The sequence below is a fragment of the Coregonus clupeaformis genome, unplaced genomic scaffold (genome assembly GCF_020615455.1).
Source record: "Coregonus clupeaformis isolate EN_2021a unplaced genomic scaffold, ASM2061545v1 scaf0297, whole genome shotgun sequence".
NCBI lineage: Eukaryota > Metazoa > Chordata > Actinopteri > Salmoniformes > Salmonidae > Coregonus > Coregonus clupeaformis.
The window spans coordinates 46,874-70,709 of NW_025533752.1; the positions used below are offsets into that span (position 1 = coordinate 46,874).

The following is a 23,836-nucleotide window of genomic DNA, read 5'->3' on the forward strand; positions in this document are numbered from 1 at the left end:
AGTGTGTGTGTGTGTGTGTGTGTCCAGTGTGTGTGTGTGTGTGTGTGTGTGTGTGTCCTGTGTGTGTGTGTGTCAGGTGTGTGTGTCCAGTGTGTATGTGTGTGTGTGTGTCCAGTGTGTGTGTGTGTGTGTCCAGTGTGTGTGTGTGTCCAGTGTGTGTGTGTGTCCAGTGTGTGTGTCCTGTGTGTATGTGTGTGTGTGTCCAGTGTGTGTGTGTGTGTGTGTCCAGTGTGTGTGTGTCCAGCGTATGTGTGTGTGTCCAGTGTGTGTGAGTGTGTGTGTAAGTGTGTATGTGTGTGTGTCCAGTGTCTGTGTGTGTCCAGTGTGTGTGTCCAGTGTGTGTGAGTGTGTGTGTCCAGTGTGTGTGTGTGTGTGTCCTGTGTGTCAGGTGTATGTGTGTCCAGTGTGTGTGTGTGTGTGTGTGTGTGTCCTGTGTTTGTGTGTGTGTGTGTCCAGTGTGTGTGTGTCCAGTGTGTATGTGTGTGGGTCCAGTGTGAGTGTGTGTGTGTGTGTGTGTCCAGCGTATGTGTGTGTGTCCAGTGTGTGTGTCCAGTGTGTGTGTGTGTTTGTGTGTGTCCAGTGTGTTTGTGTCCTGTGTGTGTGTCCGTCCAGTGTGTGTGAGTATGTGTGTGTGTGTCCAGTTTGTGAGTGTGTTCTGTGTGTGTGTGTGTGTGTCCAGTGTGTGTGTGTGTCCTGTGTGTGTTTCCTGTGTGTGTGTGAGTGTGTGTCCAGTGTGTGTGTGTCCAGTGTGTGTGTGTGTGTCCAGTGTGTGTGTGTGTGTCCAGTGTGTGTGTCCAGTGTGTGTGTCCTGTGTGAGTTGTGTGTCCTCTGTGTGTGTGTGTGTGTGTCCAGTGTGTGTGTGTCCAGTGTGTGTGTGTTCAGTGTGTGTGTGTTCAGTGTGTGTGTGTGTGTGTTCAGTGTGTGTGTGTGTCCAGAGTGTGTGTGTATCCAGTGTCCAGTGTGTGGGTGTGTTTGTCCAGTGTGTGTCCAGTGTGTGTGTGATCAATGTATGTGTGTCCTGTGTGTGTGTGTGTGTGTGTCCAGTGTGTGTTTGTCCGGTGTGTGTGTGTTCAGTGTGTTTGTTCAGTGTGTGTGTGTGTCCAGTGTGTGTGTGTGTGTGTCAGTGTGTGTGTGTGTGTCCAGTGTGTGTGTGTGTGTCCAGTGTGTGTGTGTGTCCAGTGTGTGTGTCCAGTGTGTCAGTGTGTGTGTGTGTGTGTCCAGTGTGTGTGTGTGTGTGTCAGTGTTACCATGGTTATTATTTACAGGGACACTGAGGAGTCATACCAAACCCTAAACCCTGGATAGAGGGGCTCAGTGAATGTGGAGTGGAATGTGTTCAGGTGGGTCAGTGTGTCAGAGGAGACTCTGTAGAAGGACAGAGTGCCGGCTGGCCAGTCCAGATACACTCCTACTCTGTGGGAGCTGGAGGAGGGGACGTCTATGGTAGTGGACTTACTATTGTGCCAGGCATAGTAACTGTTGCCAGAGCAGAACAGACTCCAGGACTTGTCATTGTATCCAATCCCACAGTCACAACCCCCTCCTTTCCTGCTGATTCCTTTATATGCCACTCCTATATCAGCCCCTCCCCCACTCCACTCTGCCTCCCAGTAACAGCGCCCAGTCAGACCCTCTCTACACAGCACCTGTCCACAGTCCTCAAATCTCTCTGGGTGATCAGGATACGGCTGCTTCTCTCTCCTCCATGTCACCTTTCTGTTCTCCTCAGACAGAGAGAGGAATCTGTCTACTGTGTTTGGGTCCAGTGTGAGATCACAGACATCTGATGGATGAAACCAGACACAATATTAGAAATCATCATCATTCACATTAGAATGTTAACTCACTTTTCACTAATTCATTTAATGTAGATGTTTCTAGGTATCAAAAGGAGAAGTTAAGGTAACTTGAGATTTGTTGAATGAACATATGTTATACTGTATGGTAATATAAAACACACTTATTCCCATTAATTACACACACACACACACATCCTGAACACACACACACACATCCTGAACACACACATATCCTGAACACACACACACATCCTGCACACACACACACACACACACACACTGAATACACACACACACACACACTGAATACACACACACACACACACACACACATTTCTAATGTAACAGGAACACGCCACAAAAAGACACACACATTGTCAAAGCAACTCTTTGTAAACTTTGGTGTCCCTGATTGCTGCTTCTGTAGAACTACAGCTGATATTTAATATGACCAAATAAGTAATGATGGTGGTCTTTGACTTTGACTTCACTTGAATTAAGACTTATTCTTAGTCATATTCTTCAGAGCAGTCAACACTCACATTTTCTAAGTCCAGGTTTCATTGTGTTCTCTCCACCATGTTCCACACTGTAGCGGTAAGCAGAAGAACAGACAGTCATTGAGGGATACACGTGAACTCACACACACACACACACACACACACACACACACACACACACACACACACACCACACACACACACACACACACACAGACACACACAGTCTTTATATAACTTAGTCCAAGTGGTGGTCAGAATGTTTGTCTTAACTAGCCTGATAACTCCAACATGTCTGATATGAACATTGACATAAACCCTCTACATACTTGAGTTTCTCCAGTCTGCAGTGTGGATTCTCCAGTCCAGCAGAGAGCAGTCTGACTCCTGAGTCTCCTGGGTGATTGTAGCTCAGGTCCAGCTCTCTCAGGTGTGAGGGGTTTGACTTCAGAGCTGAGACCAGAGAAGCACAGCCTTCCTCTGTGACTAGACAGCCTGACAGCCTGCAAAGAGTCAAATCATATTAAAACCACACTGCAATTCGTTGGTGGTCAAAATAGTGGCAGTATATTTTTTTCAAAATGTTCAGATACATCAGTGTCCTGAAATCTGCCATATCTATTCATAAATTAATGTATCATTATTAGAAATTATCAAAGTATTGCTTGTAGATAGAAACATGTATAGTACAAATATTTGAGTAGACTGACCAGAGCAGTTTAAAAAGCAGTATCAGTCAAAAGACAGACAGTGAGGTATCAGATTTAGATTGTATTGAGTATACAGTCCACACCATATATATTTTGACAGTGAAGCTAACATTTTAAATGTGGCTCTGTACTCCAGCATTTTGGATTTCAGATCAAATGTTTCATATGAGGTGACAGTATATAATGTCACCTTTTATTTGAGGATATTTTAATACATATCTGTTTCACCGTTTAGAAATGAAAGCACTTTATGTATCTAGTCCCCCTATTTGAAGAAGTCATAAGTATTCTGACCAATTCACTTATAGTGTATTAAAGTAGTCAAAAGTTTAGTATTTTGATCCAAACTCGTTGGTTGCATTTGCAGTTTGTTTTGGGTTATGTTTTGCCCAATAGTAACTAAATGGTGGATGATGACTGGAGTAATTTTCTGTCTAAGTGAGTAGATAACATGTTTCTAAACACTATTAAATGAATCCTGATGATGACATGAAGAAAAATCATGAATGAATCATGAATAATAATGAGTGAGAAAGTTACAGAGGCTACAACAAAACATGCTAACCTCTCACCATTACCAATAACAGAGGGGGTATGATCCTTGTGCCTCTGTAACTTTCTCATTCATCATCATTCACCATTCATTCATGATTATTCATAATCATAGTAGCATCCACATGAATGTAGAAGTGTTCAGAAACATTTTCTATTCTTACTGACAATACAAGTGAAGTGACTATAAAATGACAGGACATTTTTCTCCATTCAGTTTCTATTGGGGAAAACATCATCAAAAACACAACCAAACAAACTGCAAATGTATTCAACAAGTTTGTAGAATCACAAGCTTGATGTAATCACTGCAGGTAAGGAATATGGGACCAAATACTAAACGTATGACTACTTTAATACAATATAAGAGAATGTGTCCAAATTATTACGACTTTTTCAAATGGGGGACTAGATACATAAAGTGCTTTCATTTCTAAACAGTAACACAGATATGTATGAAAATATCCTCAAATAAAAGGTGACATTCTGTACTGTTGCCTAATATGAAACTTTCTATCTCAAATCCAAAATGCTGGAGCATAGCACCAAATGTAAAACTGTAAGCTTCACTGTCCAAACACATATGGTGTGGACTATGTGTGCCTGGTAAACACATGGATCTGGTGAACAGTTATCACTTGTTGACCAACTACGGGAATACTGACCTCAGAGTCTCCAGTTTACAGTGGGGATTCCCCAGTCCAGCAGAGAGCAGCTTCACTCCTGAATCCTTCAGGTCATTGTTACTCAGATCCAGCTCTCAGGTGTGAGGGGTTTGACTTCAGAGCTGAGACCAGAGAAGCACAGCCTTCCTCTGTGACTAGACAGCCTGACAGCCTGCAAAGAGTCAAATCATATTAAAACCACACTGCTATTCTTTGGTGGTGAAAATTGTGGCAGTATATTTTTACAACATATTCAGATATATCAGTGTCCTGAAACCTGCCATATCCATTCATAAATGAATGTATCATTATTAGAAATGATCATAATATTGCTTGTAGAGAGAAACATGTATAGTACGAATATTTGAGTTGACTGACCAGACCAGTTTAAAAAGCAGTATCAGTCAAAAGACAGACAGTGAGGTATCAGATGTACCGTATTTTCCGCACTATAAGGCGCACCGGAGTATAAGCCGCAGCAGCTAAATTGAATGATGTGTACATATATAAGCTGCACTGGACTATAAGCCGCAGGTGTTTTAATGTTTAATTACCATATGTAAGGGTTCGTGCACAGAGGGGATTGTCGGGAAAGAGATGGCTGCTTGAGGAAGCTCCCATTTATTAACATTTCAACAATACAAGTTGCATATTTGCATAACGTATTCCAGCAAAATTAGTTAATAGCGTCACAATTATTTAACCACTTAACTTTGGTTATTTTTGAAAAACCTTGAAAAAGTGTGCACATCTTTGAATATTTATCTACATTATAGCCAACAGTAGTACCAGAACAAAAAACAAAGCTTACAGCGCTTGACGAGGCAATATCAATGGCTAAATTAAATGTGTTTTTTTTTAAGTGCAAAATAAAGTGCCTGTAACCACGACAGTAAAGCGCGTAAACCTAAAGTTGCAGCAACACGGCTGCTTAAAATATACGGTAATCAGCCTACCAGAAAAGTCATTAATCCTCGTCTTCATCTTTTAGGCTAAGGTGCAGTACACGGCTGTAACCAGAAAAGTCAAGTCATTAATCCTCATCTCCGTCTTCTTCCTGCATACTAAAACCACCAAAGTCCTCATCTTCAGTGTCGGAAACTAACAGGCTCAGGGTGGCTTTGTCAGCCACTCTCCTCTCTCCTTCGTTGACGCTCTCAAAACCAAAGAACTCCTCTTCGTCACTGTCGGAATCGAACAGCCTCTGAAGGGCCTCAGCTGTGGCGGCGTCCTCCTCTTCATCACGCAGCAGTCCAGCCTTTCGGAACCCGTTAATGATCGTGGATGTTTTGACACTCCTCCACGCTATCAGGATCCACTTCGCAAACTTGAGCGAAAGTTGCTTTTCGCATGCGACCAGTTTTGGTGAATGATTTATCGCCGCTAGTCATCCACGCCTCCCACTGAACGCGTGAGTGCCACTTTGAAGCACGATTGACACTGATGTCGAGTGGCTGCAGATGCTTCGTTGTGCCCCCAGGAATCACAGCTGGAATGGAGTTTGTGCTCTTGATGGCTGCTTTCACATAATCCGTTATATGGGCCCTCATGCTGTCCAAAACGAGCAAAGCTTTTTTTGGGCGAAATAATCCTCCAGGGCGCTTGACGTAGCACTCATTCAGCCACTCATTCATTACGCTTTCCATCATCCACCCTTTCTTGTTGACTTTAAACGAGATGCCATTCAATATTTTCTATTTTCATTTCGGTGGCGACTGTTTCAGCTTTTAGTCGGATCTGCACGGTGGAAACACCTCGGCCGTCTGCTCTCTGTGTGTTCACCCAATCTTCAAGAAAGTCTTCAAGTTCGGGCCATCTGCTTTTATTACATCTGAAAGCTTTTTTTGACTTTTTGCATTGAGACAGTTCTTCCCGCTGGCGTCTCCAACGTCTCACCATTGACTCATTGAAGCCAAGGCTACGTGCAGCAGCTCTATTTCCTTCTTTTACAGCCAGATTGACTGCCTTTAACTTAAAAGCTGCATCATATGCATTTCTACGTTTGTTTTCCATAATGAGGGTTTGTGCATGAAAACTTCCTTTGCACAAACTGTCTCGCTCTCGTAATGTCTGTCTGTCTTGCTCTCGTTCTGTCTCTCGTACCACTCTCGGTTCCACTTTTACTTTTGCGCGCTACCCGTCTCACTCTTTTCCGGCCTCCAGCTTTTCCTGCTGGAGCCCGCCGCTAAAGGTGGGGGCGACCGGACGGTCATAGAGCCCATAGAGTTAAAGTTGGTGGACTGTAACCTGTAAAATCCATAGATTTAGGAGGTCTTCTAGTGGCCGTTAGCTGTAAAAATCCATACATTAGCCGCACCGTTATATAAGCCGCAGGGGTCGAAAAATTGGAAAAAAGGCGCGGCTTATAGTCCGAAAATTACGGTAGATTGTATTGAGTATACAGTCCACACCATATCTATTTTGACAGTGAAGCTAACATTTTAAATGTGGCTCTATACTCCAGCATTTTGGATTTGAGATCAAATGTTTCATATGAGGTGACAGTATATAATGTCACCTTTTATTTGAGGGTATTTTAATACATATCTGTTTCACCATTTAGAAATGAAAGCACTTTATGTATCTAGTCCCCCTATTTGAAGAAGTCATAAGTAGTCTGACCAATTCACTTATAGTGTATTAAAGTAGTCAAAAGTTGAGTATTTGGTCTCAAACTCGTTGGTTGCATTTGCAGTTTGTTTTGGTTGTGTTTTGGGTTATGTTTTGTCCAATAGTAACTGAATGGTGGATGATGACTGGAGTAATTTTCTGTCTAAGTGAGTAGATAACATGTTTCTAAACACTACTAACTGAATCCTGATGATGCCATGATTTAGAAAAATCATGAATGAATCATGAATAATAATGAGTGAGAAAGTTACAGAGGCTACAACAAAATATGCTAACCTCTCACCATTACCAATAACAGAGGGGGTATGATCCTTGTTCCTCTGTAACTTTCTCATTCATCATCATTCACGATTCATTCATGATTATTCATAATCATGGTAGCATCCACATGAATGTAGAAGTGTTCAGAAACATCTTCTATTCTTACTGACAATACAAGTGAAGTGACTCCAAAATGACAGGACATTATTCACCATTCAGTTTCTATTAGGAAAAACATCATCTAAAACACAACCAAGACAAACTGCAAATGTATTCAACAAGTTTGTAGAATCACAGGCTTGATGTAATCACTGCAGGTAAGGAATATGGGACCAAATACTAAACTTATGACTACTTTAATACAATATAAGTGACTATGTCCAAATTATTACGACTTTTTCAAATGGGAGAACTAGACACATAAAGTCCTTTCATTTCCAAACAGTAACACAGATATGTATGAATACCCTCAAATAAAAGGTGACATTCTGTACTGTTGCCTAATATGAAACATTATATCTCAAATCCAAAATGATGGAGCATAGCACCAAATGTAAAACTGTAAGCTTCACTGTCCAAACACATATGGTGTGGACTATATGTGCCTGGTAAACACATGTGGATCTGGTGAGCAGTTATCACTGGTTGACCAACTACAGGAATACTGACCTCAGAGTCTCCAGTTTACAGTGGGGATTCTCCAGTCCAGCAGAGAGCAGCTTCACTCCTGAATCCTTCAGGTCATTGTTACTCAGATCCAGCTCTCTCAGGTTTGAGGGGTTTGACTTCAGAGCTGAGACCAGAGAAGCACAGCCTTCCTCTGTGACTAGACAGCGTGACAGCCTGCAAAGAGTCAAATCATATTAAAATCACACTGGCAGTATATTTTTTCAACATATTCAGATATATCAGTGTCCTGAAACCTGCCATATCTATTCATAAATTAATGTATCATTATGAGAAATGACAAATTATCAAAGTATTGCTTGTAGAGAGATAAATATAAAAGTATAAATATTTGAGTAGACTGACCAGAGCACTTTAAAAAGCAGTATCAGTCAAAAGACAGACAGTGAGGTATCAGATTTAGATTGTATTGAGTATACAGTCCACACCATATATATTTTGACAGTGAAGCTAACATTTTAAATGTGGCTCTATACTCCAGCATTTTGGATTTGAGATCAAATGTTTCATATGAGGTGACAGTATATAATGTCACCTTTTATTTGAGGGTATTTTAATACATATCTGTTTCACCGTTTAGAAATGAAAGGACTTTATGTATCTAGTCCCCCTATTTGAAGAAGTCATAAGTAGTCTGACCAATTCACTTATAGTGTATTAAAGTAGTCAAAAGTTGAGTATTTGGTCTCAAACTCGTTGGTTGCATTTGCAGTTTGTTTTGGTTGTGTTTTGGGTTATGTTTTGTCCAATAGTAACTGAATGGTGGATGATGACTGGAGTAATTTTCTGTCTAAGTGAGTAGATAACATGTTTCTAAACACTACTAAATTAATCCTGATGATGAAATGATTAATAAAAATCATGAATGAATCATGAATAATAATGAGTGAGAAAGTTCCAGAGGCTACAACAAAACATGCTAACCTCTCACCATTACCAATAACAGAGGGGGTATGATCCTTGTTCCTCTGTAACTTTCTCATTCATCATTATTCACGATTCATTCATGATTATTCATAATCATGGTAGCATCCACATGAATGTAGAAGTGTTCAGAAACATCTTCTATTCTTACTGACAATACAAGTGAAGTGACTCCAAAATGACAGGACATTATTGTCACGGTGCTGTGAATGGGTGTGGTGTGGAATCAGGCGCAGGCAGCAGAGGGTAAATCCAACAAGACTTTACTGAGCACGAAAAGTAATCCAAAACAGCCCGGAGGCAAAAGACGCACACAGGCGTATAAACAAGCGCACACACAGGTGCGTAAATTCTCCTCACACAACAAGGAGGAAGCTAATGAAAATAAGCGTGCAAACGGGTAGCGCAACCACGACTACGAACAATCACACACAACACAAACCTAACAACACGGAAACTAAATAGGGTGCTAATTGAGACCTAACACAAAACAGGTGTGACTAACAGACAAAACCAAACAAACAAGAAACATCGAGCGGTGGCAGCTAGAACTCCGGAGACGACGACCGGCGAAACCTGCCCGAACAAGGAGGAGGAGCCGCCTCGGCGAAACCGTGACAGTACCCCCTTGGCGCGCGGCTCAGCCGCGCGCCGCCTCCGGCCTCGGGGACGACCAGGGGGCGCGGCGCAGGGCGTGCAGGATGACCACGATGGAATTCGGTCATCAGGGACGGATCCAGAATGTCCCTCCCTTGGCACCCAGCACCGCTCCTCCGGACCGTACCCCTCCCACTCCACGAGATATTGGAGACCCCACTCGATGGGGAATCCCCACTCGATGTCCAACGGGGGCGGAGGAGTCTCCTCAATCTCAAAGTCCTGGAGTGGACCAGCTACCACCGGCCTGAGGAGAGACACATGGAACGAGGGGTTAATCTTCTTGTAATCAATAGGTAGTTCTAACCTGTAACTCACCTCGTTCAATCTCCTCAGGACTTTAAAAGGCCCCACAAACCGCCGACCCAGCTTCCGGCAGGGCAGGCGGAGGGGCAGGTTTCTGGTTGAGAGCCAGACTCGATCTCCAGGTGCGTACACTGGCCCCTCACTGCGATGTAGGTCGGCGCTCGTCTTCTGTCGACGTATGGCACGCTGCAGATGGACGTGTGCAGCGTCCCCACGTCTCCTCCGAGCACCGCACCCACTCATCCACAGCGGGGCCTCGATCTGGCTCTCATGCCATGGTGCCAGAACCGGCTGGTACCCTAATACACACTGAAAAGGGGTTAGTTGGGTGGAGGAGTGGCGGAGAGAGTTCTGTGCCATCTCGGCCCAGGGCACATATCTCGCCCACTCCTCCGGCCGGCCCTCACAATATGACCTCAGAAACCTACCCACATCCTGGTTGACTCGTTCAACCTGCCCATTACTCTCCGGGTGGTAACCCGAGGTAAGGCTCACCGAGACCCCCAAACGTTCCATAAATGCTCTCCAGACTCTAGAGGTAAACTGGGGGCCTCGATCGGACACTATATCCTCGGGCACCCCGTAATGCCGGAAGACGTGAGTAAATAGAGCCTCAGCGGTCTGTAGGGCCGTAGGAAGACCCGGCATGGGAAGGAGACGACAGGCCTTCGAGAACCGATCCACAACGACCAGGATGGTGGTATTCCCCTGGAAGGAGGGAAGATCGGTAACAAAATCCACCGAGAGGTGAGACCAGGGTCGTTGTGGAACGGGCAGGGGCTGTAATTTACCCCTGGGCAAGTGTCTGGGCGCCTTACACTGGGCACATACTGAGCAGGAGGAGACATAAACCCTCACATCCCTGGCTAACGTTGGCCACCAGTACTTCGTACTAAGGTAGTGCACCGTCCGGCCAATACCCGGATGTCCAGAGGAGGGGGACGTGTGAGCCCAATAAATCAGCCGATCCCGGACCTCGAGCGGGACGTACACCCGACCCACCGGACACTGTGGAGGACTAGGCTCGGTGCGTAACGCCCGCTCGATCTCCGCATCGACCTCCCACACCACCGGTGCCACCAGACAGGACTCCGGTAGTATGGGAATGGACTCCACGCACCTCTCCTCCGTGTCATACCGACGGGACAGAGCATCTGCCTTCCCGTTCTGGGACCCAGGGATGTAAGTGATCTTGAACACAAACCGGGCGAGAAACATAGTCCATCGAGCCTGGCGAGGATTCAGTCTCCTAGCTGCCCGAATGTACTCCAGGATACGATGGTCGGTCAGAATGAGGAAAGGGTGCTGAGCCCCTCAAGCCAATGCCTCCACACCTTTAGGGCCTGTACTACGGCTAACAGCTCCCTGTCCCCTACGTCATAATTCCGCTCCGCCGGACTGAGCTTCTTAGAATAAAAAGCACAGGGGCGGAGCTTAGATGGTGTACCGGATCGTTGAGAAAGAACTGCCCCGATACCGGCCTCAGACGCGTCCACCTCAACTTGGAAGGCTAAAGTGGGATCCGGGTGCGCCAACACCGGGGCCGAGGTAAACAGGTCCTTCAGTCTCCCAAAGGCCCTGTCCGCCTCAGCTGACCACTGCAAGCGCACCGGACCCCCCTTCAGAAGGGACGTTATGGGAGCTGCCACCTGTCCAAAACCCCGGATAAACCTCCGGTAGTAATTCGCAAAACCCAAGAACCGCTGCACCTCTTTAACCGTAGTTGGGGTTTGCCAATTACGCACGGCGGACACTCGGTCCACCTCCATTCTCACCCCTGACGCAGACAACTGGTAACCCAAAAAGGAAACTGACTCCTGGAAGAACAGACATTTCTCAGCTTTGACATACAGGTCATGCTCCAACAGTCTCCTCAATACCCTGCGCACCAGGGCTACATGCCTCGGCCCGAGTAGCACTGTACACAAGAATATCATCTATGTACACCACTACTCCCTGCGCCTGCATGTCCCGGAAAAGTTCGTCTACAAAGCGATTGGAAGACTGATGGAGCATTCATTAACCCATATGGCATGACGAGATACTCGTAATGGCCGGATGTAGTACTAAATGCTGTCTTCCACTCATCGCCCTCCCTAATGCGCACCAAGTTATATGCGCTCCTGAGATCCAATTTTGTGAAGAACCTTGCCCCGTGTAAGGACTCCGTCATGGTCCCAATCAGAGGAAGTGGATAGCTGTACTTCACCGTCACCTGATTGAGACCGCGGTAATCAATACACGGACGCAAACCTCCATCCTTTTTCTTCACAAAAAAGAAGCTCGAGGACGCGGGAGAAGTGGAGGCCCGTATGTATCCCTGTCCCAGAGACTCGGCAATGTAAGTCTCCATTGCCCTTTTCTCCTCCTGTGACAAAGGATAACATGGCTCCGCAGAAGCGCTGCTCCTGTCTGGAGGGTCTATCGCACAATCCCCCTGTCTATGAGGTGGCAACTGTGCCGCTCTGGTCTTACTGAACACGAGCGCCAAATCCTCATACTCAGGAGGAATGTGCAGTGCTGGCATCTGGTTCGGACTCTCCACCGAGGTCGCCCCTAAGGAAACACCCAGACATAACCCCCTCACACTGAGCAGACCACCCTTTAAGAGCTTTCTCTCGCCACGAAATAGTAGGATCATGGGTCATCAACCAGGGAAGCCCCAGTACCACCGGATACGCAGGAGAGTCGATAAGATAGAGTTGTATCGTCTCCTCATGACCCCCCTGCGTCCTCATCCTAAGTGGCGCTGTGACCTCCCCAATCAACCCAGATCCTAACGGACGACTATCTAGGGCATGTACAGGAAAGGGTTTTTCGACTGGAAGAAGGGGAATCCCTAACTTAACACAGAATCTCCGGTCTACAAAATTCCCAGCTGCGCCTGAATCGACTAGCGCCTTATGCTGGGACTGAGGTGCAACCTGTGGGAAACAAACAGGTAAGGTAATGTGAACGACAGAAAGCTCTGGGTAAGTAGGGCGCCTACTCACCTGGGTGGGCTCCCCACTGTATGACCTGCTCTCTCCCTCACCAGGGGACCCTCCCCAGCACCTAGCCGCGGTGTGCCCTCCGCGCCCACACTTGGTGCAGGAGACTGCCCCCCTCGGGCTCCTACCTCTTCTCCCTCTAGCGCCAGCACCTCCAAGCTCCATCGGACACTGCTCGGAGGCACTGGAGGGTGGAACGGGAGGCCCCCACCTGGGACGTCCGCGGGTCGCCAGCAGGTTGTCCAGTCGAATGGCCATGTCCACCAGCTGGTCAAATGTTAGTGTACTGTCCCTGCAGGCCAACTCCCTGCGGACGTCCTCCCGAAGGCTACATCGAAAGTGGTCTATGAGGGCCCTCTCATTCCACCCCGCATCAGCCGCTAGAGTCCGGAACTCCAGCGCGGATGCCTGAGCGCTCCTCATCTCCTGTCGGAGGTGGAATAGACGTTCCCCCGCCGTCTCTCCCCTCTGGTGGATGGTCGAAGACCGCACGGAAGCGACGGGAGAACTCCGCATAGGTGACGGTGGCGGCGTCTATTCCCCTCCACTCAGCGTTGGCCCACTCCAACGCCTTGCCGGTGAGACAGGAGATGAGGGCGGAAACGCTCTCGTATCCCGAGGGCGCCGGGTGTATGGTGGCAATGTAGAGCTCCACTTGTAGGAGGAAACCCTGACACCCGGCAGCGGTGCCGTCGTACGCCCTCGGGAGCGAGAGCCGAATCCCACTGGGTTCCGGTCGATGGACGGGCTGGTAATCCGGTGGTGAAGGTGATGGTGCGATAGGTGGGGCTATGGGAACCCCGCTGGTCTCCCATCGACGAAGGGTGTCCATGACGCCCTCCAAGGCGTGGCCGATACGGTTGATCCGGTGCTCGTGTCCAAGGAGACGCTCCTCCATGGGGTCGACGGGTGCTCCTGCTGATTCCATCTAAGGGTGTGTGATTCTGTCACGGTGCTGTGAATGGGTGTGGTGTGGAATCAGGCGCAGGCAGCAGAGGGTAAATCCAACAAGACTTTACTGAGCACGAAAAGTAATCCAAAACAGCCCGGAGGCAAAAGACGCACACAGGCGTATAAACAAGCGCACACACAGGTGCGTAAATTCTCCTCACACAACAAGGAGGAAGCTAATGAAAATAAGCGTACCGAAACGGGTAGCGCAACCACGACACGAACAATCACACACAACACAAACCTAACAACACGGAAACTAAATAGGGTGCTAATTGAGACCTAACACAAAACAGGTGTGACTAACAGACAAAACCAAACAAACAAGAAACATCGAGCGGTGGCAGCTAGAACTCCGGAGACGACGACCGGCGAAACCTGCCCGAACAAGGAGGAGGAGCCGCCTCGGCCGAAACCGTGACAATTATTCACCATTCAGTTTCTATTGGGAAAAACATAATCCAAAACACAACCAAGTCAAACTGCAAATGTATTCAACAAGTTTGTAGAATCACAAGCTTGATGTAATCACTGCAGGTAAGGAATATGGGACCAAATACTAAACTTATGACTACTTTAATACAATATAAGTGACTATGTCCAAATTATTACGACTTTTTCAAATGGGAGAACTAGACACATAAAGTGCTTTCATTTCCAAACAGTAACACATATATGTATGAATACCCTCAAATAAAAGGTGACATTCTGTACTGTTGCCTAATATGAAACATTATATCTCAAATCCAAAATGATGGAGCATAGCACCAAATGTAAAACTGTAAGCTTCACTGTCCAAACACATATGGTGTGGACTATGTGTGCCTGGTAAACACATGTGGATCTGGTGAGCAGTTATCACTTGTTGACCAACTACAGGAATACTGACCTCAGAGTCTCCAGTTTACAGTGGGGATTCCCCAGTCCAGCAGAGAGCAGCTTCACTCCTGAATCCTTCAGGTCATTGTGTGCCCAGTGTGTGCCTGTGTCCAGTGTGTGTGTGTACAGTGTGTGTGTCCAGCGTGTGTGTGTGTCCAGTGTGTGTGTGTGTGTGTGTCCTCCAAAATGACAGGACATTATTAACCATTCAATTTATATCTGTGGGTAAGGAATATGGGACCAAATACTAAACGTATGACTACTTTAATACAATATAAGTGAATGTGTCCAAATAATTACGACTTCTTCAAATGGGGAACTAGACACATAAAGTGCTTTCGTATCTAAACACTAAAACAGATATGTATGAAAAACCTCAAATAAAAGGTGACATTACATACTGTTGCCTAATATGAAAAATAGTCAACAGTATGTAGTCAAAGCCTTCCTCTGTGACTAGACAGCCTGACAGCCTGCAAGAGTCAAATCATATTAAAACCACACTGCTATTCTTTGGTGGTGAAAATATATTTTTTAAACTTTTTCAGATACATCAGAGTCCTGAAACCTGCCATATCTATTCATATATGTATATATACACTATCAGTCAAAAGTTTGAACACACCTACTCATTCAAATTTGTAAAAAAAAAAAGAAGAAAAAACTAATTTTTACATTGTAGAATAATAGTGAAGACATCAAAACTATGAAATAACACATATGGAATCATGTAGTAACCAAAGAAGTGTTAAACAAATTAAAATATATGTTATATTTGAGATTCTTCAAATAGCCACCCTTTGCCTTGATGACAGCTTTGCACACTCTTGGCATTCTCTCAACCAGCTTCATGAGGTAGTCACCTGGAATGCATTTCAATTAACAGGTGTGCCTTCTTAAAAGGTAATTTGTGGAATTTATTTCCTTCGTAATGCGTTTGAGCCAATCAGTTGTGTTGTGACAAGGTAGGGGGGTATTCAGAAGATAGCCCTTTTTTGTAAAAGACCAAGTCCATATTATGGCAAGAACAGCTCAAATAAGCAAAGAGAAACAACAGTCCATCATTACTTTAAGACATGATGGTCATTCAATAAGGAACATTTCAAGAACTTTTAAAGTTACTTCAAGTGCAGTCACAAAAACCATCAAGCGCTATGATGAAACTGGCTCTCATGAGGACCGCCACAGGAATGGAAGACCCAGAGTTACCTCTGCTGCAGAGGATAAGTTCATTAGAGTTACCAGCCTCAGAAATTGCAGCCCAAATAAATGCTTCACAGAGTTCAAGTCACAGACACATCTCAACATCAACTGTTCAGAGGAGACTGTGTGAATCAGGCTTTCATGGTCGAATTGCTGCAAAGAAACCACTACTAAAGGACACCAATAAGAAGAAGAGACTTGCTTGGGCCAAGAAACACGAGCAATGGACATTAGACCTGTGGACATTTGTCCTTTGGTCTGGATTTTTGGTTCCAACCGCCGTGTATTTGTGAGACGCGGTGTGGGTGAACAGATGATATCCGCATGTGTATTTCCTACCGTAAAGCATGGAGGAGGAGGTGTTATGGTGTGGGGGTGCTTTGCTGGTGACACTGTCTGTGATTTATTTAGAATTCAAGGCACACATAACCAGCATGGCTACCACAGCATTCTGCAGCGATACGCCATCCCATCTGGATTGGGCTTAGTGGGACTATCATTTGTTTTTCAACAGGACAATGACCCAACACACCTCCACGCTGTGTAAGGGCTATTCTACCAAGAAGGAGAGTGAAGGATTGCTGCACCAGATGACCTGGCCTCCACAATCACCCGACCTCAACCCAATTGAAATGGTTTGGGATGAGTCGGACGGCAGAGTGAAGGAAAAGCAGCCAACAAGTGCTCAGCATATGTGGGAACTCTTTCAAGACTGTTGGCAAAGCATTCCAGGTGAAGCTGGTTGAGAGAATGCCAAGAGTGTGCAAAGCTGTCATCAAGGCAAAGTGTGGTTAATTGAAGAATTTCGTTTAACACTTTCTTGGTTACTACATGATTCCAGATGTGTTATTTCATAGTTTTGATGTCTTCACTATTATTCTACAAAGTAAAAAATAGTAAAAATAAAGAAAAACCCTTGAATGAGTAGGTGTGTCCAAACTTTTGACTGGTACTGTATATACATGAATGAATGCATCATTATTAACAGTAGATAGCATGTTTCTAAACACTACTAAATTAATCCTTATGTGTGTGTGTCTGTGTGTCCAGTGTGTGTGTGTGTGTGTCCATTGTGTGTGTGTGTGTGTGTCCAGTGTGTTTGTGTCCTGTATGTGTGTCCAGTGTGTGTGTGTTCATTGTGTGATACAGGAATACTGACCTCAGAGTCTCCAGTTTACAGTGGGGATTCCCCAGTCCAGCAGAGTGCAGCTTCACTCCTGAATCCTTCAGGTCATTGTTACTCAGATCCAGCTCTCTCAGGTGTGAGGGGTTTGACTTCAGAGCTGAGACCAGAGAAGAACAGCCTTCCTCTGTGACTAGACAGCCTGACAGCCTGCAAAGAGTCAAATCATATTAAAACCACACTGCTATTCTTTGGTGGTGAAAATAGTGGCAGTATATTTTTACAACATATTCAGATATATCAGTGTCCTGAAACCTGCCATATCCATTCATAAATGAATGTATCATTATTAGAAATGATCATAATCTTGCTTGTAGAGAGAAAAATGTATAGTACGAATATTTGAGTAGACTGACCAGAGCAGTTTAAAAAGCAGTATCAGTCAAAAGACAGACAGTGAGGTATCAGATTTAGATTGTATTGAGTATACAGTCCACACCATATCTATTTTGACAGTGAAACTAACATTTTAAATGTGTCTCTATACTCCAGCATTTTGGATTTGAGATCAAATGTTTCATATGAGGTGACAGTATATAATGTCACCTTTTATTTGAGGGTATTTGAATACATATCTGTTTCACCATTTAGAAATGAAAGCACTTTATGTGTCTAGTCCCCCACTTTTGAAGAAGTCATAAGTATTTTTGATAAATTCACTCATAGTGTATTAAAGTAGTCAAAAGTTTAGTATTTGGTCCCAAACTCGTTGGTTGCATTTGCAGTTTGTTTTGGTTGTGTTTTGGGTTATGTTTTGCCCGATAGTAACTGAATGGTGGATGATGACTGGAGTAATTGTCTGTCTAAGTGAGTAGATAACATGTTTCTAAACATTACTAAATTAATCCTGATGATGCGTTGATTAAGAATAATCATGAATGAATCATGAATAATAATGAGTGAGAAAGTTACAGAGGCTACAACAAAACATGCTAACCTCTCACCATTACCAATAACAGAGGGGTTATGATCCTTGTTCCTCTGTAACTTTCTCATTCATCATCATTCACGATTCATTCATGATTATTCATAATCATGGTAGCATCCACATGAATGTAGAAGTGTTCAGAAACATCTTCTATTCTTACTGACAATACAAGTGAAGTGACTCCAAAATGACAGGACATTATTCACCATTCAGTTTCCATTGGGAAAAACATAATCTAAAACACAACCAAGTCAAACTGCAAATGTATTCAACAAGTTTGTAGAATCACAAGCTTGATGTAATCACTGCAGGTAAGGAATATGGGACCAAATACTAAACTTTTGACTAAATTAATTTGTCTAAATAATTATGACTTTTTAAAATGGGAGAACTACATAATAAAGTACTTTCATTTCTAAACGGTAAAATATACAGTAAGGGAAAAAAGTATTTGATCCCCTGCTGATTTTGTACGTTTGCCCACTGACAAAGACATGATCAGTCTATAATTTTAATGGTAGGTTTATTTGAACAGTGAGAGACAGAATAACAACAAAAAAATCCAGAAAAACGCATGTCAAAAATGTTATAAATTGATTTGCATTTTAATGAGGGAAATAAGTATTGGACCCCCTCTGCAAAACATGACTTAGTATTTGGTGGCAAAACCCTTGTTGGCAATCACAGAGGTCAGACGTTTCTTGTAGTTGGCCACCAGGTTTGCACACATCTCAGGAGGGATTTTGTCCCACTCCTCTTTGCAGATCTTCTCCAAGTCATTAATGTTTCGAGGCTGAAGTTTGGCAACTCGAACCTTCAGCTCCCTCCACAGATTTTCTATGGGATTAAGGTCTGGAGACTGGCTAGGCCACTACAGGACCTTAATGGGCTTCTTCTTGAGCCACTCCTTTGTTGCCTTGGCCGTGAGTTTTGGGTCATTGTCATGCTGGAATACCCATCCATGACCCATTTTCAATGCCCTGGCTGAGGGAAGAAGGTTCTCACTCAAGATTTGATGGTACATGGCCCCGTCCATCATCCCTTTGATGCGGTGAAGTTGTCCTGTCCCCTTAGCAGAAAAACACCCCCAAAGCATAATGTTTCCCACCTCCATGTTTGACGGTGGGGATGGTGTTCTTGGGGTCATATGCAGTATTCCTCCTCCTCCAAACACGGCGAGTTGAGTTGATGCCAAAGAGCTCGATTTTGGTCTCATCTGACCACAACACTTTCACCCAGTTCTCCTCTGAATCATTCAGATGTTCATTGGCAAACTTCAGACGGGCATGTATATGTGCTTTCTTGAGCAGGGGGACCTTGCGGGCACTGCAGGATTTCAGTCCTTCACGCCGTAGTGTGTTACCAATTGTTTTCTTGGTGACTATGGTCCCAGCTGCCTTGAGATCATTGACAAGATCCTTCCGTGTAGTTCTGGGCTGATTCCTCACCGTTCTCATGATCATTGCAACTCCACGAGGTGAGACCTTGCATGGAGCCCCAGGCCAAGGGAGATTGACAGTTCTTTTGTGTTTCTTCCATTTTGCGAATAATCGCACCAACTGTTGTCACCTTCTCACCAAGCTGCTTGGCGATGGTCTTGTAGCCCATTCCAGCCTTGTGTAGGTCTACAATCTTGTCCCTGACATCGTTGGAGAGCTCTTTGGTCTTGGCCATGGTGGAGAGTTTGGAATCTGATTGATTGATTGCTTCTGTGGACTGGTGTCTTTTATACAGGTAACAAGCTGAGATTAGGAGAACTCCCTTTAAGAGTGTGCTCCTAATCTCAGCTCGTTACCTGTATAAAAGACACATGGAAGCCAGAAATCTTTCTGATTGAGAGGGGGTCAAATACTTATTTCCCTCATTAAAATGCTAATCAATTTATAACATTTTTGACATGCGTTTTTCTGGATTTTTTTGTTGTTATTCTGTCTCTCACTGTTCAAATAAACCTACCATTAAAATTATAGACTGATCATTTCTTTGTCAGTGGGCAAATGTACAAAATCAGCAGGGGATCAAATACTTTTTTCCCTCACTGTATATGTATGAAAATCTTTAAATAAAAGGAGACATTCTGTACTGTTGCATAATATGAAACATTGTATCTAAAAACCAAATTTAAAACTGTAAGCTTCACTGTCCAAACACATATGGTGTGGACTATGTGTGCCTGGTAAACACATGTGGATCTGGTGAACAGTTATCACTTGTTGACCAACTACAGGAATACTGACCTCAGAGTCTCCAGTTTACAGTGGGGATTCCCCAGGACAGCAGAGAGCAGCTTCACTCCTGAATCCTTCAGGTCATTGTTACTCAGATCCAGCTCTCTCAGGTGTGAGGGGTTTGACTTCAGAGCTGAGACCAGAGAAGCACAGCCTTCCTCTGTGACTCCACAGCCTGACAGCCTGCAAAGAGATCATCATGATTTCACAAACTGTTAATTTAACACCAGTAGTGTAGAAGGACAATGGCAAATGCATTTGGTTTATTCTCTTAAACAACTTATAGATTCATCTTCCGTCTCCTAGAATTGTATGGTCATATTGTTAGACTAATGTGAACATCAATGCATTGATTCAATATGTTATTCAATAATTCATATGTCTCTAAACTGAATATTTCTTCCTGATGATTAGTACTTAAATGTCATTTTATGTACTCACAGAGCAGCTCTGGAGGCTTTGACCACTGGCAGCAGCCTCAGAAGACCTTCCTCTGATCTGGAGTATTTCTTCAGGTCAAACACATCCAGCTCTTTTTCTGAAGTCAGCAACACAAAGACCAGAGCTGACCACTGTGCAGGTGACAGTTCTTCTTCTGAGAGACTTCCTGATCTCAGGTAGCTTTGGATCTCCTCCACTAGAGAATGGTCATTCAGTTCATTCAGACAGTGGAACAGATTGATGCACCTCTCTGGAGAGGGATTCTCCCTGATCTTCTCCTTGATGTACTTGACTGTTTCTTCATGGCTCTGTGAGCTGCTTCTTGTCTTTGTCAGTAGAGCTCGTAAGTGCTTCTGATTGGACTCCAGTGAGAGGCCCAGAAGGAAGCGGAGGAAAAGGTCCAGGTTTCCTGTCTCACTTTGTAAGGCTTTATCCACAGCACTCTTGTAGAAAGTAACTTCAGGCTTGTCTCTGAACAGCGCAAAAAAGTTACTGGTTGATTGAGGTTTGGCCATTAGATTCTCATTGTTGTTGATGAATGAGAGGAACACATATACAGCAGCCAGAAACTCCTGAATGCTCAGATGCACGAAGCAGTACACCTTGTCCTGGTACAGCCCACATTCCTCTTTAAAGATCTGTGTGCACAATCCTGAGTACACTGATGCTTCATTGACATCAATGCCAGCCTCTTTCAGGTCTTTTTCATAGAAAATCAGATTGCCCTCAACAAGCTGTTGAAAAGCCAGTTTTCCCAGTGACAGAATGCTCTCTTTATTCCAGTGTGGACGTGTCTCTTCTTTCCCAAGATACTTTTCATTCTTCTGTTTGGTATGAAACTCCACAAGGTGTGAGTACATCTCAGTCAGAGTCTTGGGCATCTCTTCTCTCTGGTCTGTACTCAACATGTGTTCAAGGACTGTTGCAGAAATCCAACAGAATGTGACACTCTGGCTCTATGGACTTTTATTTTAGAGCCAGGGTTGTATTTCTTTTGGTGGTGTTGGGTATGGGTGAGTTTCATTTGTTTGTGTTTTGGTAATTGGTCAATGACTCCCAATCGGAGGTAACGAGTGTCAGCTGTCGGCTCGTTATCTCTGATTGGGAGCCATATATATACTGTTGTGTTTCACTGTTGGTTTGTGGGTTTTTGTTCTATGTTCAGTCGATGTACTGAGGACGTTACGGATCGTGTTTTGTTTTGTCGTTATTTCAACATTAAAGTCATCATGTTCACTCCCAACGCTGCGCTTTGGTCCTACTTTATTGGCGATCGTGACAGAAAAACCCACCACAACGAGACCAAGCAGCAGTTGGAATACGAGTGGTGCAGCCAGAAGAGCGAAGGTTGGGAGAGGACTATGGAGGCCTGGTCCACCGAGAGGAGAGACCCCCAGAAAATTTTTAGGGGGGGGCTCACGACGTCGGGGCAGAAGGTGTACGGCCTGGAGGAGTGCAAGAGGTTGGCAGAGATGGCCGCCAGTTTAAGGGGGCCACTGGTTACGAAGGGGATGGAAAGTGTGGAGGCACGGCGAGAGGTACTGGGGGGTGTTTCCAGTCCGGTCCGGCCCGTTCCTGATCCCCGTGTAGGGCCAGGGGTGTGTGTCCCCAGTGCGGTTCTGTCTGTTCCTGCGCCCCGCACCAAGTCTGTGGTGCGTTTCGCCAGCCCAGCCCGGCCTGTCCCTGCTCAACGCACCGAGCCTACGGGGTGCGTCGTCAGCCCTGTCCAGCCAGAGCCGTCCGCCAGACAGGATCAGCCAGAGCCTTCCGCCAGCCATGAGCAGCCAGATCCTTCCGCCAGCCATGAGCAGCCAGATCCTTCCGCCAGCCATGAGCAGCCAGATCCTTCCGCCAGCCATGAGCAGCCAGATCCGTCAGCCAGCCATGAGCAGCCAGATCCGTCAGCCATCCATGAGCAGCCAGATCCGTCAGCCAGCCATGAGCCGTCCAGCCAGGATCCGCCAGAGCCGTCCAGCCAGGATCCGCCAGAGCCGTCCAGCCCGGATCCGCCAGCCAGCCAGGATCCGCCAGAGCCAGCCAGCCAGGATCCGCCATTCAGTCCGGTGCTGCCCCTTAGCCCGGTGCTGCCCCTTAGCCCGGTGCTGCCCTTAGCCCGGTGCTGCCCCTTAGCCCGGTGCTGCCCCTTAGCCGGTGCTGCCCTTAGTCCGGTGCTGCCCCTGAGTCCGGTGATGCCACTTAGTCCAGTGCCGCCCATTAACCCAGTGGGGTGTAGTTGGGGGGTGGTAATGTGGAGGAGGCTAGGGAAGCGGGTGGTGACTAAGGTGGGATGGGGAGCACGACCAGGGGCAGAACCGCCACCGTGGACAGACGCCCTCACCCAGACCCTCCCCCTAGACTGTATGCTGGTACGCCCGGAGTTCGCACCTTTAGGGGGTACTGTGACACTCTGGCTCTATGGACTTTTATTTTAGAGCCAGGGTTGTATTTCTTTTGGTGGTGTTGGGTATGGTGAGTTTCATTTGTTTGTGTTTTGGTAATTGGTCAATGACTCCCAATCGGAGGTAACGAGTGTCAGCTGTCGGCTCGTTATCTCTGATTGGGAGCCATATATATACTGTTGTGTTTCGCTGTTGGTTTGTGGGTTTTTGTTCTATGTTCAGTCGATGTACTGAGGGACGTTACGGATCGTGTTTTGTTTTGTCGTTATTTCAACATTAAAGTCATCATGTTCACTCCCAACGCTGCGCTTTGGTCCTACTTTATTGGCGATCGTGACACAGAAGACTGGAATGTGGCACATGATGTGGAGGCTCCTTGATGTCTTTATGTGTGAGATGATTCTGCTGGCCAGGTCCTCATCACTGAATCTCTTCCTGAAGTACTCCTCCTTCTGTGGGTCATTGAACCCTCGTACCTCTGTCACCTGGTCAACACACCCTGAAGGGATCTTATTGGCTGCTGCAGGTCGGGTGGTTATCCAGAGGGAGAGCCGAGGGAAGCAGATTTCCCTTGATGAGATTTGTCAGCAGAACATCCACTGAGGTTGACTTTGTGACGTCACAACAGATCTTGTTCTTCTGGAAGTCTAGGGGCAGTCGGCACTCATCCAGACCATCAAAGATGAACAGAACTTTGTACTTGTCGTAGTTGGAGATTCTTGATTCTGTGGTTTCCTTTGAGAAGTGATTGAGAAGTTCAATGAAAGTGTGTTTTTCCCTCTTCATCAAATTCAGCTCCAGAAAAGGGAATGAAAATACAAATTGGACATCCTGATTTGCTTTTCCTTCGGCCCAGTCCAGAATGAACTTCTGCACAGAGACTGTTTTTCCAATGCCAGCGACTCCCTTTGTCAGCACAGTTCTGATAAGTTTGTCTTGTCC

The 23,836-nt window shown here is 45.4% G+C and overlaps 1 pseudogene; it reads right to left on the reverse strand.

Moving 5' to 3' along the window:
• Nucleotides 1-1,298: 1,298 nt before the first annotated feature.
• LOC123484387 lies at nucleotides 1,299-23,298 on the reverse strand (annotated as a pseudogene).
• Between the last annotated feature and the right edge of the window lie 538 nt (nucleotides 23,299-23,836).